The sequence below is a fragment of the Phodopus roborovskii genome, unplaced genomic scaffold (assembly GCF_943737965.1).
Source record: "Phodopus roborovskii unplaced genomic scaffold, PHOROB, whole genome shotgun sequence".
NCBI classification, from domain to species: Eukaryota; Metazoa; Chordata; class Mammalia; order Rodentia; family Cricetidae; genus Phodopus; species Phodopus roborovskii.
The window spans coordinates 22,572,872-22,585,616 of NW_026126416.1; the positions used below are offsets into that span (position 1 = coordinate 22,572,872).

The 12,745-nt window shown below is 40.7% G+C and overlaps 1 protein-coding gene across 2 annotated transcripts in view; it reads left to right on the forward strand.

Annotated features, from left to right (window-relative positions):
• The first annotated feature begins 650 nt into the window (after window positions 1-650).
• Window positions 651-12,745, forward strand: part of Rnf24 (ring finger protein 24) — a 46,430-nt gene continuing 34,335 nt past the window's right edge. Inside the window, exon 1 of one of the 2 annotated variants that reach the window (XM_051183350.1) lies at window positions 651-845. The gene's annotated coding sequence lies outside the window, so the exon portion shown is untranslated. The remainder of the gene's footprint in view (window positions 846-12,745) is intronic. The other variant, XM_051183349.1, reaches the window with a different exon arrangement.

Genomic DNA, 12,745 nt, shown 5'->3' on the forward strand with positions numbered 1-12,745 from the left:
ATGGTTTATGTGAAGGATCTGGGAGGGGGAGAGGGGTATCTCAGACTGGAAAATGGGGAGTAAGGTAAGGGGGGGCCTGAAGTGCAGTGCGCATACACCCTGCTAAGAAGCCTAGCGGTGATGGCTGTGAGAACTGCATGCTTCCACTGATCTGCTAGAATGGGCCTTGCTATCACAATAAGGGCTCAGTGCTCCCAAATCCCGAGTCAGTTTCTTGTCTATAGTGTAAAAAACAAGCTGGGCGGTGGCGAGAGTAATGGGTAGATAAACAAATGAATAAATAAATAAATAGAGATAATTAAGTACAGGGACGCACTGTTTCTTGGATATACTCGCTCCCACTGTGCAGTCACTGGCCTGCAGCAGGTGGAACATCTTAGAGGTACCCCACCTTTGAGGACTGTTGCGCCGGATGTTACGACAGAAGCCAAATTGCACTCTTTTAACAGTTAAAAATGTTCACAGACACGGAAAGGACCAAACAGCGGAGAAGATGTGACCCTTACAGCTCAGCATCAGGAATCCATCCTACGGCGTAGCCAACAGTGTAACCCGGCTACGGAGCGCGCCGCGCCTGCGCACTGCAGACAATGAAGCCGCGCGCCCTCAGCGAAGGAGGCGGGACTTGCCCGGGCATCCGGGTCCCACACCCCGCCTCCGCGGCATGAATGAGAGGCGCGGCGCCCGCCCCTCCCCCGCCGGGCCCGCCCCTCGCCGGGGCCGAAGCTATCAGTCGCCACCGCCAGCTCAGCGGCTCGGACTCGCGGACGCGGCTTGCTAGCAGTACGCTGCCCGAAAGCTGCCGCCGGGCGCCGCAGCCCTCACGCCTGCTGCCCACCGCCCGGGTGAGTGAAGGGAGGGCCGAGCGTGAGGCCGCACGGCTGAGGCTGAGGCTGAGACGCAGGCTCCGCAGGTTCGTCTCTGGGATGCTGAGGGCAGCGCGCCGGCCTCGCACCGGCTCTCAGAGCCGGGGGTGGGGGGCGCGGGGCAGTCCCACACACCCGCACAAAGGGCGGCGCGGGTTGTCACCCGGAGGTCACCTCGGGCTGGGCCCGGGGTGGGGGAGGCGGGATGGGCGGAGGATGGAGGAGCCGCTGCCTCCGCGTTGGTGGTGGGGACGGACGCGCGTCTCGGGGACGCGGTGTGGCAGTGGTTTTCTGGTCCCGAGCCACTCCTTCCTTTGTGGTGCTTGTCTCGTGCCTGGTTGTCACACTGTGCAAGGCAGTGGTCTGCACTGGCTTATTTACTAATGGAAGTCATATGGCGGCCTCATCAACTATGGGTGGGGGGGCGTGTGTTGCACCCACAGGCCAGAGAATTAATGACCCTGCTTTGTTTCCGGAGACCCAAGGGGTGTGTGTCCTGTGAAATGGGACGGTGTGAGATCCTCTAAAAGGGAACATGGAAAAGAAGTGTAAAGATAACTTCTCATCTTTACCTGTCCGCCCCTGGTGTTATTCCAGATAACAGTTTTTCTGATTGATTGGTTTTGGTTTTGGTGTTTCTTGTAAAAACAGTGGGTCTGTTCATTGAAAGTGTAAGTCTGTATTATGTCGTTGGATATTTAGAACACATTGCTTTTGGGGTTAATGGTGAGATATTTATGGGTCGGGGATACACCAACATCCAGAACATTGCTTTCTGGGCTTAGGTGGTTGATAATGGGTCTTTGTATACATATCTATAGGAATACTCCCATGTATCTAGGGCACTGCCGTACGCACTCCAGTACAGGTGGATTGTGTTTCTTGCCTCCCTGCTTTACAAAGTAAAAGGTGGTACAGCAGGTTCTCTTCACCTCCTTGTTTGTCCGGCCGCCTGGTGCCCGCTCCCCATGCTTTGGCAAAGGATTTTATTGCATATTATCCTGGCATGCACTCTGGCTTTGATCTGAATTTTCTTGTGTTTGGTTGTGCAGCTCATCTTACATGATTACCTGACTACCAGAAAACACCTTTCTTTTTTATTTATTTATTTTTTTTAATTTGCCGGGCGGTGGTGGCTCATGCCTTTAGTCCCAGCATTCGGGAGGCAGAGGCAGGTGGATGTCTGTGAGTTCGAGACCAGCCTGGTCTACAAGAGCTAGTTCGCTAGTTCCAAAGCCACAGAGAAACCCTGTCTCAAAAAAAAAAAAAAAAAAAAAAAAAAAAAAAAAAAAAAAAAAAAAGACACCTTTTCTTTTTTTTTTTTCCCATCCCTCAAAGAGAGTAGGAAGCACTGCTCGGTCCAGTAGACTGACTTGATAGGACCACTTGCCTGTTCACTTAACCAGCTAAAAAAAGGTCTTTAAGCTAGCATCATCAAGGTGTGGCAGCCAACGCCTTTCATCCCTTCTCTTGGATGGAAGAGACAGGAGAATCTCTGTGATTTCAAGGCCAGTCTGATCTACATCAGAATTTCTAGACCAGAACTACATGATGAGACCTTGTCTCAACAAACAAGCTATATCTTGTTATTTTAAGACAGATTATTTGACTTTTATAAGATAGTTACTATTCTAGTTGGATAATGATATTTTGGTTTCTTTTTTACCCTTTTAATTTTGTAGAGTGAAAAAGCACATTTCAGAAATATTTTGTTATGATCTTTTGATTCAAAGTAGTAGTAGTGGAAAAAAACTGAGGAGTTTATATATGATTAATTGAGTGGGTTCAGGTTTCTTTAAGATTCTCTTCAAGATTATTTATTTTTGAGTCACATATATTTTCATTCCTAGTAAAATTTCAGTACAAAATGAAATGTAAACCTCCACAGCATCTGTTTATGTATAGATTCCCTGCTTAAAACATTTGCTTTTGATTTGAAGGAAATTTTCCACTGGTTGGATGACAACCCATTATTCTTAATAAAAGTCTTGCCTTATTCGTTTTTCTTAAACCAAACCGTGGGTCACAACCCAATATGGGATTGCATAACTGAATGTGGGAGTCACAAATAATTAGCAATCAGAAGTTTCTGAATGTTCAGTGATCAAAAATAATTCAAGGGGTTGGAGATGTAGTTTAGATGATAATGCATATTTGCTTAGCATGTACAATGTCATGCCCTGGATTTGGTCCCTTGGACTGAATTAACTAGATTTGGTATCCCATACCATTTCCCCTTGGGAGACTACAGGCAAGAGGATCTCCTTGGCTACTTTAATGGGTTTGATGCCAGCCTGCGATACAAGAGACCCTGCTAAAGTGGTAATAGTAAGAATAATTCACAGACACATAATAGATCTGAGATGTTCTGGCTTTGCTAGTGTGGCAGTGCAGGACATCCTTGAATGCAACCTTGCTTCTGAGTATGCTTAGTCACCTCATGCTGTCTGTCACACCAGTAACAGTAAGTGAGCCTCAAGTACCTTGTCTCAGATTCGAGGCCCTTGTCTATTAGAATTCAGTGGTTTTGTTTTGTTTTTTCTGAACCTAGAAAGTTCTGTGATCCCATTGAAACATAATGGTTTAAAGCTGGTGGTGTGGCAGAAACCTTTAATCCCAGTACTAAGGAGGCAGAGTTCAAGGGCAGCCTGGTCTCCAGGATGAGTTCCAGGACAGCCAAGGCTATACAGAGAAACCCTGTCTTGAAAAACCAATGAGTGGATGGATCTTTGAAGAAAGAGAAAAATACTGTACCTTTTGTATTATTTAATTTTCTTTTAGATAGGGTGTCACCACATAGACCTGTAACTCACTATGTAGACCAGGATAGAATATTTTGGAGGCAGTGGCAGGCAGGTGGAGCTCTGAGTTCAAGGACAACTTGGCCTACATAGAGCTGTTTGAGTTGCTAACTTGAATTTCATTTAAATTTTTTTTTGAATTTTGCTTTGGGATTAGATTTCCAACAACTTCAGAAATTGTCCTGTATCAGTTGTTTTTCTCATTGCTGTGACAAAAATAACTGACAAATGACTTAAGGGAAGGTCTGTTTTGGCAGCTTGAAGATGTCATAGTAGGGAAGTACAAGACAGGAGTATAAATAAGTCCCTTGTTGCATTATGTCTAGTGGAGAAGCTGAGAGTGGTGATAGATGCTGTTTTCCTTCCAGCTTGTGAGGATACTGCCATTCACATTCAGTGAATTTGTGTTTTATGTGTCTGGATGTTTCACCTGACCTGCAAGTGTGTTCGTGTACCAGTGTGCTTGCCTGGTGCCAGAGGAAGCCAGAGGAGAGCATCAGATTCTCTGAAACTGGAGTAGCAGTTGTGAGTGGCCATGTGGGTGCTGGAAATTGAACCCCAGTCCTCTGGAAGATCAGCCAATGCTTTTAACTGCTGGACTTTTTCAGCCCAGTCTTTTCAGTCAAACCTTTGGGAGCAGAGGACACCTTTATAGACATACCCTGAGGTATGATTTTTATGATTCTCCCATCAAGTTGAAAATCAACATGAACCCACATAGGCCTTAAACATACTTATTCCATGTTGTACCATATATTTGTATAAAGCAGCACTTGAACTTTGACATTATAAAATCAAAAGACTAGTCATCTCTAAATGATGGTACTCTATGAACTATCAAATATTTAGCCACAATTTAATTCTCTATATAAATATCAACATATCCATACAATATGCAAATTTGCCTTTTGTCTTTAGTAAGTGGCAAAATTGTATATGTCAAAGAGTAATTTAAATTTTTTTAAGTTTATTATCAGTAAATGTTTGGTCTGATATGCCTGTATTCCTGAGGTCACACAAAAAATCATTTCTGAGATGAAAGGGGATGAAAATGATAAGATTTTTTTTTAGTACCTTAAATTAGTAAAGGTTAACTTCCTTGTTTGTTTTTGAGACAGGGTTTCTCTGTGTGTAGCTCTGGATGTCCTGGTACTAGCTCTGTAGACAAGGCTGGCCTCAAACTCACAGAGATCTACCTGCCTCTTGCCTATGCAGCTTTGGGATTAAAGGTGTGTACCACCACCACCTGGCTAAAGGTTAACTTTTATGTTGATAGGCTTGGGTTTTACAATGTAGAATTTGTTTATTTTTGAGACAGGGTTTCTCTATAGATCAGTCTGGCCTCGAACTCAGAACTGCCTGCCTCTGCCTCCCAAGTGTTGAGATCAAAGGTGTATATAACTATACCTGGCTGAACTTTAATTTTTTCAAGTGTGATTCTTTTCTCTCTCTCTCTCTCTCTCTGTCTGTCTCTCAAGACTTAAAGATTTAGAAGATCTCAGATAGAAGTCCCCCTTCACCAACCCTGAAAACCTGTCCTTAGGACTCTTGTGTTTCTCATATCAGGAACCACCCCTCCCTCTTGTCTTCACTATTCATGGTTCCTGTATTTATGCCCTTTCTCTTGCATCATTAACGTTACACAGGTCTCTCCATGTCAGCTCACAGGCATATTCTCTTGACATCTTTAAAAAACAGCACTAAATTTAATAAACTTTTTTTTTTTTTTTTGCCTTCCACCAGTCTGTTCTGTTTACCTGATGGTTAAATGTCTCAGGTGAGAAGCACACACTTTGCCTGTGTCTATGTAGGAACCATCATTCCTAGCTGGTATTGTTGACTTTCTTTCTTGTCTCTTAGCCCTACTAGAATGCCAGCGACAATAAGGCAAGAACCTTATCTATTCTGTAATTCAATATTCAACCTAGTCATCTAGCTCGTGCCTTTTGATTTTCCATTTTTTTTAACAAGAAAATAATTTCATCTTTGTTTTATTTATTCATTTCTACACTAAAAGTTGCTGGGCAGTGGTGGTGCATCGCTTTGATCCCAGCATTTGGAAGGCAGAGGCAGGCAGATCTCTGAGTTTGAGGCCAGCCTGGTCTATAGGGCCCAGGGGCTTGAACTCAGGGTTGTAGGCAAGCACCTTTACCCGCTGAACCGTCTCATCAGTTCTCTCTTCAATATTTTTCTTTAGAATACTTGTATCCTTCTAAGATATTATTGGTCATAGATATAACCTATTTAGTTTTTTTCTCCTGTTCCTCCCCCATTTCTTGCCCATCTGTTCCCCAAATTATATCATGTGATAGGTTAGTAAAATGATCTGCAATTGGCCAGGCAATAGTGGTGCATGCCTTTAGTTCCAGCACTTTGGAGGCAGATGCAGGCCAGCCTGATCTACACAGAGTTCCAAGGGTATTATCCAGAGAAATCCTGTCTCAAAAACCAAACCAAAAAAAAAAAAAAACCCTACAGTTGACAAATGAGCAGAACACCTTATAGCATGTCTTAGCAGTTTGGTAAACTGATAAATCAAGTTGATCATTTGATAAAACAGTTTAACTTTGAGCCAAGTACTATTTGTTTATTTGGCTCAAAGGTTCCTTCTTCATGATAGTCCATGTTGTTATCTTATTTACTAATTTTGTCTTCCTTTCTGAAACAGTTTCACTGTTGTGTAGCCCTGGCTGGCCTGGATCTCCCTATATCATCCAATCTGGCCTCCATCTTGAAAGACCCTCCTCCTACTTCTGTTACCTGTGTGGTACGATTATAGTTGTGTGCTAAAACTTTCAAATGCCCAGGGTCATCAAACAGATTACTTATTTATTTTGGTTGTTTGAGACAGTATTTCATGTAGCCCAGGCAAGCCTTGAACTTAAGTTTGTGGCTGAACATGACCTTGAACTCCTAATCCTCAGGACTCTACCTCAGGTGCTAAGATTATAGATAGATAAATGTTCTCAGATATGTTTATATACTAGATGCATGGAAAAGAGTTTTTTTTTTTCCCCCAGTAACTGTAAGATGTTCTTTTTACATGCTAGCAAGATAAGCTAGGCAGGCAAATGTATGCAGCAGTTTAACATACTTTGACAATCACATAGAGGTTATATACAGGCTGTATAAGTCCCACTAGAAAGGATTAGATCTAACTTAGACTTAAATCTTTTTCTATGTCTTACATTGTTTGTTGTTGTTTTGGACATTTACTTAATAACCATGGTCCTTTTAAATTGAAAACAGGATAATTTTTAGTTTTAGAAATTGTTTTTTGAATTAATTTGGTAGTTACTTCTTTTTTATGTAAATGCATAATGGGAACTCTTGTAATCTGAGCATTTCAGACCTCAAATGTAGTGCTGTGTAAATTCAGGGTTTTAAAAGAATGCCAGATGGTTGAAAAGGAATTGTGAGCACTGCAGTTAGTGCCATCCTTTGAAAGCCAGCCGGATAAACCTCTGCTGTGGAGGTAAGAACTAGACACTTTGTTCCATGCCAGCTGGCCCATGAATAGGTGGACGGTGGCCTTATTTTGAGTTGACCACTCTTGGAAAGCCAGCCTGGACCTTCCATCTACCCTAAGGATAGTAATGCCAAAGGGTTAGTTGCTCCAGGCCTCCCTCTGTGGTGTTGAAGTCAGCCTGCAGTGTCAAGGAAGCCACTTAGTGTTGCAGATGAACTCTGTGTTATGAATTGCTGTGGGAGAGTTTAGTGCAACCTGAATTTTTATGAATTTAATGCTAAGGATAGAAGAATTGCTTGTCAATAAAAATGAATGTTTTTATATTGGGACTTTCTCCAGTTTTCCTGTTTTCATTTATTAGCATCTCTTAAAATGAAGTTTGCTTGTTATTTTCATCTTTATCTTGTAAAATTTGAGCCATTTGGATAAATAAAAATTTTCACCTCATAAAATTTGCTTTATAAACCATAGGCCTCAGTAGAGGGCCAATTCTATATGTTGTCTTAAAATTTGTCTCATTTTATTTGCTAATGATTTCCTAATTAGACAGGTGCTTGTATCAGGCAGTTCCTTACATCCTTTAGCAAATTTAATGTATTAATTTAATTAAGAGAAAAATTAATATATTAGTTTAATTAAGTATGGTACTGCCGGTATGAGCACACATCTCATCTGAAGATGGTATCTTTTGGATTCTCAACATTAATAGCCTAATTTAGACTTCAGTCTTTAACAATTGGCTAGTTTTAAAAGAATCGATGCAAAGGAAATGATGGAAAGGGGTCAACACTTCAAACCATCAAGTTCTAGAATTGCAAAGGTGTGGGATATGGAAAGGGACATGTATAAAAAAAGTGTGTGTGTGTGTGTGTGTGTGTGTGTGTGTGTGTGTGTGTGTGTTTCAAGACAGAGTTTCTCTATGGCTTTGGAGCCTGTCCTAGAACTAGCTCTTGTAGCTAAGGCTGGTCTCCAGAGATCCACCTGCCTCTGCCTCCCCAGAAAATAAGTCTTATCATGTGGAGATTTATGGTATGTTAGTGGTCTAACTACCTTTGACAGAAAAAATTACAATAGTGTGTTAACTTAATTTTTGTTTCCATTTGGAGAGTGAATGGTTCTATATTACCTGTTTGTTAAATTCATCTAAACAAACCAAAAAAAAAAAAAAAAAAAAAAAATGACGAATGGCCTATGTTTCTTTATTATTCCTTCTTAAATCTGAGCATGTGACATTATACTTTGTGCTTTAAACTTAAAATAGGATCTAGTCTCTACTGTTTGGACTGAATTGTGTATATTCTGTAATTAAAGTTTTTTTCAGTCTTCTGGGTGGTGATAACTGCTTCACATCTATCATTCCAGGGCTCAGGAGGCAGAGGCAGGCAGATCTGTGAGTTCAAGACCAGCCTGATCTGTGTGTTCCAGGACAATCAAGGCTACACAGAGAAATGATATCTGGAAAAACTAAATAAATACATAAATAACTAAATATTCTTCAATCTTTTGATTTTTCAATTTTGTCTTTGAAAACAAGCCAAAAGTAACATTTCTTTATTGAGACAGGGTCTCACTATGTAGCTCTGGATGTCCTAGAACTCTCTTTGTAGATGTAGACTTGGCTGGCCTTGAACTCAGTGCCTCCCAGTTGCCGAGATTAGAGGTATACACTATCATATCTGGCCCAGAAGGAAACTTAAGATTTGTTTGCTTTAAATGACAAAGCAATATTAATAGCTACCGATAACTTTGTGCAAAATGTTTTACATGATTTAGCCTGCACTGAAAACATTGTATATCTATAACATTATAGGTATTACTTATTTCTTCCTTACAACTATGCTGAAAACAGTTCATGGATGATAAATTAAAGATCAAAAAGTAATTTCCTTTTTTTAAAAAATAATTTATCTACTTTTATTTTATGTGCATTAGTGTTTTGCCTGCATGTGTGTCTGTATGAAGGTGTCAGATCTCCTGAAACTGAAGCTACCCGTAGTTTTGAGCTACCATGTGGTTGCTGGGAACTGAACCCAGGTCCTGGAAGAGCAGCCAGTGCTCTTATTCCATGAGCCATCTCTCCAGCTCCCCAAAAAGTAATTTCAGGTTAACAAGTCAGAAGCTAGGGCACAGACATCTCCATAGCCCATCACCTATTTATGCTGCCAACTTCTAGGAGAGTATTCAGATGGCTTGGCTGCCATGGATGAAGGCAATTTAGAGTCCTTGCAAAGACTAGCTGTAGAACTACACTGATCTTCTGGTTCTGCCTCCCAGTTTCTGGGACTTAAACTACCACAACCAGCTACAAATTCCTAATTACATCTGCAAAGACCCTTGTTTTGAGGTCACATTTAGGTTTCTGGTACAGATTAATTCTCCCCTCCCCCATCATTTAACCATTTAATGCCACGAGAAGACAACAACTGCCTTGATATTTTTCATTGTCAATGTTAGACAAGGTGGGGAAAGTACAGAAGGACAGAAGACCCAACTTCTTAGCAAGGGTTAGGGAATTGAGCAGATGTACAGGAGACACCAAAGGTTCTGTAGGACTGGGGTGTGTGTGTGTGTGTGTGTGTGTGTGTGTGTGTTTTGGAACACTTGCCTACACAATCCCCATAACTACAAAACCATTGTTCTGATTAGAAGCAGAATGTTTTGTGCTTAGAAACTACTTCTGGAAGGTTATTGATTTTTCTTCCTGCTTTACTTTGAACCCCCTGAGAAGAGAATTTACAAAGTGAGCTTCATAGACCTTTAGTCAGCACCATGTGTGGAATATGTTGTGAATGTTGTGTGTTAAGATACTATCTGAAAAAAAAAAAAAAAAAAAAACATGTGAAGTGATCAAATGGAAACAAAAGGAAAACTTAATTCAGTTCTGAACGTAGCTGTGACTTCTGTTTTGTGTGTCTCTATTTCAGTTCACTGCCACCATCCATTTACAACTCAATTCTGTGAAAACAGGACACTTCTGAGGAGTAGACAACTGCACCAATAAAAGGATGTGTTTGCATTTGGAGATTCTGCCCCTAACCCTCTCTCCCCCCCCCCCCCGTATTCTATAAAACTGATTGTTCTATGCTATAGATTTTCAGTAAAAGAATGCATTTTAGGCATAAAACAATATGTGTGGTCTATAGTTGTGTGGCTGTTTTATTCAAGGAGAAATGGTATTTCCCATATAACTTATCCTACTTCTGCACACTGAAAAACCAGTAAGGTAACTTTTAGCCATGGGTTCCCTTTATTTTCTGCCTGAAATTAATATTACTTGTTAGATTCAACTACCTTTTTTTTTTTCTTTTGTTTTTGTTTTGTTTTTGTTTTTTGAGAAAGGGTTTCTCTGTAGGTTTGGAGCCTGCCCTGGAACTAGCTCTTGTAGACCAGGCTGGGCTCGAACTCACAGAAATCCACCTGCCTCTGCCTAGTGCTGGTATTAAAGGTGTGTACCGGCAGACTCAACTATCTTACTTTGCTTTTGCTGTTGTTGCTTTTATTTTGTTTTGTTGTTTTTTGAGACCAGGTCTCACTATGTAGCCTGCTGGTCTGGAACTTGTTACATGCATCAGGCTGGCCTGAAACTCAACTGAGCTCTGCTTCCTTCTGCCTCCTGAGTGCTGGGATTACAAGCCTGGGCCAACACACCCAGCTAGATCAACTAAGTTGCTTTTCAAACTTCTGTTTGCAAGGGGCTTAGATTTTGTGAGGAAGAGCTGTAAACATAATCAGAAGTAATGTAAATACTTCTATATGCCACCTCAGTGGTTACAGCAGCAGTTCTCAACCTGTGGGTTAAGACGCCTTTGTGGGTGGAATGATCCTTGTGACCTAACACCATTGGAAAATACAGGTACTTACAATTCATAACAGCAGCAAAATTACAGTTATGAAGTAGCAGTAAAAATCATTTTATGGGATAACCACAACATGAGAAACTGTATTCGAGCATTAGGAAGGTTGAGAACCACTGAGTTACAGGGTATGTCATACTTGTTTCTCTTAGCCTTTTATCTTTCACCTTCCCTTGCTGAAATATTTTAAAAAGCTAAGTCCGTGTCATTCTGTCTGTCTCTTTTTATTTGGGGCAGTTCCTCTTCTTTTTGTTTTATGTTATGAACTCATCCCAGGAGCTGGGTCCTGGTCCTGTGACTCTACATTTGGGCTTTGTCTGCTTCTTCATCTCATGGTGCAGTTTGTTTGATATTCTCTGTATCACATTCAACACTGAATCACACTTAGAGGCTTTATGTATCTATCTACTCCACTTCTGGTATTGCTAAAAGACCATTGTGATAGTCACAGTATAAAGCATTTTATCTGTGGTGTAATGATGACTTTTTTTTACTCTGCTGTCTCTTCTACATTTGTTAGCAAGAATTTTGTGAGATATTTATCTCATCAAAGGGCTTTTTAGGGTGACCACTTTATATGAGAGGCTGCTACTGTAATTTTATACTGGTATACACTTGGTAAAAATAAGTTTAATGAGATAAGGAAGGGAATTGAACTGTTTGACTTGAGGATTTAATCTTTCTCTTAGTGGCGCTACCTTTGCTTGACTACCATAACAAGATGGGAATTATTTCTTTTAAAATTTACATGAACTTTAATACCTTTGCAAGCAAAAGGTGGAAATATATGAAAGCCTGTTTTAATCAAGCAATGGAAGGAAAAGCTTACTAGGTTAGGATACCAAACCCACCAAAAGTCGATTTGACCCAGTCCTTCCTCAGATGCAACTGAAACTCTCATTCCACTCATTCTTCATGGGCTGCTTTTTGTGTGAATGTTGCTAAGTTCCCAAGAAATAGTGAATCTGGAATAAAAAACAAGATAAACACCACAGATTACATTGGTTTTAAATTTATTTCCTCTATCATGAAAAACAATGATACTTACATTTATTTCTTCTTCCTTTTCCTTTTATTCTACACATCTGGGATTAAATATGGCTTTTAGACCTACTTTTTTTTTTTCCTCGAGACAGGGTTTCTTTGTGTAGCTTTGGAGCCTCTCCTGGCACTCATTCTGTAGACCAGGCTGGCCTTGAACTCATGGAGATCCACCTGCCTCTGCCTCCCAAATGCTGGGATTAAAGGTGTAGCGAACACTTTTAATCCCAGCTCTGGGGTGGGGGTGGGCAGAGGCAGATGGATCTTTGTGAGTACCAGGACATCTGTTAAACAGAGAAACCCTGTCTAGAAAACAAACCAGGAGAAATGATGGAAGAACTCATTAGCATAAAGTTAAAAACAAAACAAAACAAAAAAAAGTATGCGCCATCACTGCCCAGCATTTCCTGATACTTCACATTCATTTGATAAATTCAGAGAAAGCCTCACTTGTTTTGTCCTTGTTCTCAGGGTTTCCTTAATTTCAAAGGGAAGTTAAACAAATTAGGGTTTTTAGCTTAGTAACTATCTCTAGATAATCTCTAATTATACTGTTTGAGAAGGTCATTAAAAGTATGTGCTAGTATGATTTCTCCATAGATGAGCCTTTGCTGTGTTATATTGTTTACTTTAAAAGGATTAGTACTGTAGTGTGGTCTCCTAAAACTGAAGTACACCATTATAAAGGGAGAGATGCCTTAAAAGACCATTACA